Here is a 3,778-nt window from a genome sequence, read left to right as displayed (position 1 = left end):
AGAAATTGCCTCTTCAATACACTTATTTTTCCTTTTCTGTTTTTGGTCGTTGAGTCACAGAAGTTGTTTTTTTCAATTTTTTCTTTCAATGAGTTTATAGAAAAAAATAAAATTGCCTTTCTTTTGTTAAATTTCTCGGGCATGGTAAATGGTATGTTACTTTGAAGGTGGAGTTTATAACCAATAAATTCAAACTATAAGATTGATCAGTGTTATTTCTCCATGGATGGCCATTGTTAACTCTATGTTTTATAATGTTCTACACTAACTTGGAGGAGGATCAAAAATACAACGTTGCAAGTAGTTTTCGAGTTGCACCCACGCGTACATAGTATGGAACTATAGACTGATAAAAGTCAACTATTTAAGTATATACATGAAGGAGAAAGTTATGATTTTATTGTTAAACACGAACATAAAAATTGGTTACGTTGTATAATTCTTTTTACGAACAAATTAATTTAAACTATAAAATAGTATAGATTTTATACTATTATAAAATAGTATAGATTTTATACTATTAATTTAAACTATAAAATAGTATAGCCGTATTATGGGCTGGAGCCTGGAGATAAAACAGTCTATAAAGACATGAAGAGTTGAATACTCGTCGTAGTAATTGGTCATCTAAAATTAACGTAAGCTTCTAATATTGTATAGATTTGTCATTACAAATTATAATATATATTGTTTACTAATATTAATTAATACAATTACAACTACTATACCACATTCACCACACATTTTCTACTCGCCTTTATTATCCATAAACGAATTATAAAAAAATAACAGTTTTATTCTTTAAAATTACAGTTTCACTAAACAATCAACTTACTTTTTGAAAGCAATCCCGCACATACGTGCGGATCTGAATCTAGTACAATTTTAAACTGAAAGCAATTATGTATAGTACAATTATGTATAGCAATTATTCAATGTTAAAAGGAAGACATGTGCAGGTACAATGTTTTCTTTATACTGAAAGCAATTATGAATAGTACTAAAAAAAATTGAATAATTGGATCTTCTTGCAGGGCCGTATATACAAAGGTAAAGAGCCTCCCCAATTTGTTGCCCTTTTTCAACCTACGGTGGTCCTAAAGGTATTTGTATGTTGTTTCAAGATGAGGATGAAGTGATTTTAGTCGCAAGAGAAAATACAATGATTCATATGGTTTACATGGACATTTTAGGGTGGTTTGAGCTCTAGGTACAGAAACAGTGTGGGAGAGACAAGGTCGACAGACGAAACTTACACGCCAGAATCAATTGCACTTATTCAAGTATCTAGAACTGGAGTTCACATAATAATGGTATGTAATTTGAATTGGTACCTTAAATTTTAGTTTTCTTATTTTTTTGAAATATTGTTGTTTGAATAAGGGTGTGTAGTGTTATTATTCAGCTTTGTATAGAGGTGACTTAGGCTAACATAATATTCTTTGATTTGTTATATTGACTTGTAATTGTGTTGCAATACCTCCATCAGGTGGCAACATTTTTAAACTCTTATGAATGCTCCTTCTGCAGTCTGGTACTTCCATGTTCCTATGGCATGGAAATCAAAGTGTGCATGAACAGCTGAAACTGGCTGCTAAAGTTGCTGAGTTCTTGAAGGTTAGTGAACTAGAGAACTAGAGTGTGTGCAATGATCTGTCTCAGGTTTGACTTTTTGTAACCATCTTTCCAATCAGTTTCTAATGTTATAGTGTTATTGGTTGGGTCTATCTATATTGTTGTAGTGAGAGGATTTGTGGGAGACTATGTGATTCTTTGATGGCATTTTGGTGACTTCTAGTGCACAACAGGATTAACTGAACGAGTAAGTATGTATTTGTATCATATGTTTTGAGTCAGAGACCAAATGATTGTTCTTTGTATATTGTAATGTTTTGACATGTAAATTCGTAGATAGTTCATGAAGTTCATATACTACAGTGGTAGTGATGAACGATACTTCTCATAATTTTTCAACATCATATAGGCTTCTTTCTGACTTAATATATTGTAAGAGTTAAGATAAAGAACAAGTAGGGTAGTTAACGCTGCACCGTTGTCTTTGACAACATTTGCAGAATCGATATTAAAAAAATTGTATGACATTTTTTTGTGGATCTGCTACTTTATCTGCAGGAAACATGGGGGAAATTATCATGCATTTGGGAAGATGCTGGATGTATGGGACATTCAGCCTCTTTGCAAGCAGGTATATATTGGTATTCTATTATTTTTTATAACTTTTATACATGCTATGACTCGTGATCATAAATCTGATATGTTTCTCAAATCATGACATGACATCTTCTGTGGCAGTGGTCTGTGATCTTATCTTAAGTGCATGTTTTTTTCCTCTGCTTTCAATAATATTATAGTGTTGGTGCTTGCGTTATATTATAGTGTTGTTACTTGCGTTTTAATTGTTGTAGTACTAGTATTAGTTGTGGTAGCTTGCGTTTTGATTGATCATAAATCTGATATACATGCCATGATCGTGATTATAAATCTGATGTTTCTCAAATCATAATATCTTCTGTGGCAGTGGTCTGTGATCTCATCTTAAGTACCTGTTTTTTTTCCTCCGCTTTCAATAATATCATCGTGTTGTTGCTGCGTTTTGATTGATCATAGTGTATCATTATGTTGTTACTTGCGTTTTAACTATTGTAGTACTAGATTAGTTGTGGTTGCTTGCGTTTTGATTGATCATAAAAATCTGATATACATGTCATGATCACGATCATAAATCTGATATGTTTCTCAAATCATGACATCTTCTGTGGCAGTGGTCTGTGATCTTATCTTAAGTACATGTTTTTTCCCTTCCTCCCCTTTTCAATAAATATCATAGTGTTGTTCTCACGTTTTTATTGATCATAGTGTATCATTGTGTTGCTACTTGCGTTTTAATTATTGTAGTACTAGAACTAGTTGTGATTGCTTGCGTTTTGATTGATTATAAATCTAATATGTTTCTCAAATCATGTCATCTTCTGTGGCAGTGGTATGTGATTTCATCTTTAAGTACATGTTTTTTGTTTCCTCCGTTTTCAATAGTATCATCGTGTTGGTGCTTCCGTTTTGATTGATCATAGTGTATCTTGTTAGTTGCATTTTAATTGCTGTAGTACTATAATTAGTTGTGGTTGCTTGGTTTTTGATTGATATAGTGTTGTTGCTTGCATTTTTGATTGATCATAATGCAAACATTTTGTGGAAATTTTCAACATTAGAAAAGACAGGTTTGATTTCTAGAAAATTTCAATTAAGCTATAACACATCACATACACGAAGAAAAGAACATTTTCACTTAACCCAAACCATGAAAAGTTCTGTATGGGAGATACTTACATTGCCTTGCAGGTTTGGAATTCTTTTCTGTCTTCTGCATATACTCCTCTACTTGACAGCTTCTTCAATAATATATATGTATGAAAATATATATTAAGGATGAAGCTGGAACAGCAGCTGTTAAAACAGTTAAACTAGATGCTGTTCGTGGAGGCCGTAATGTCCAACACCGGGAAATTCAGGGCCATGAATCTGACAAATTCTTGTCTTTTTCTTCATTTCTTCATCTACTTCTGATTCCTCCATCTTCTCATTACCAATTCAATCACTTTCTGCAGTAAGGCCTAATCTCTGCTGCTCCTCTCTAATCCGAGTAACCAATGTTGCTTCCTCTGCTCGTCTCATCAACATATCTGACCAAATTTCTCCAGGCCTCTATCCATGTTCCTTCCCATTAATCCTGAAATGTCCCGACATACTCTTATCTCTG

General features: G+C 32.9%; 1 long non-coding RNA gene across 1 annotated transcript; it reads left to right on the top strand.

Moving 5' to 3' along the window:
- LOC109131319 lies at positions 1,021 to 3,229 on the top strand. The gene is made up of 5 exons (XR_002036947.1): positions 1,021 to 1,103; positions 1,194 to 1,313; positions 1,490 to 1,617; positions 1,743 to 1,822; positions 2,134 to 3,229. It is a non-coding gene; the product is annotated as an uncharacterized LOC109131319 (long non-coding RNA).

The sequence above is a fragment of the Camelina sativa genome, chromosome 20 (genome assembly GCF_000633955.1).
Source record: "Camelina sativa cultivar DH55 chromosome 20, Cs, whole genome shotgun sequence".
Lineage (NCBI taxonomy): Eukaryota > Viridiplantae > Streptophyta > Magnoliopsida > Brassicales > Brassicaceae > Camelina > Camelina sativa.
Note: the sequence above shows the minus strand (reverse complement) of the source record. Positions and strands in the feature narration are given on the sequence as shown.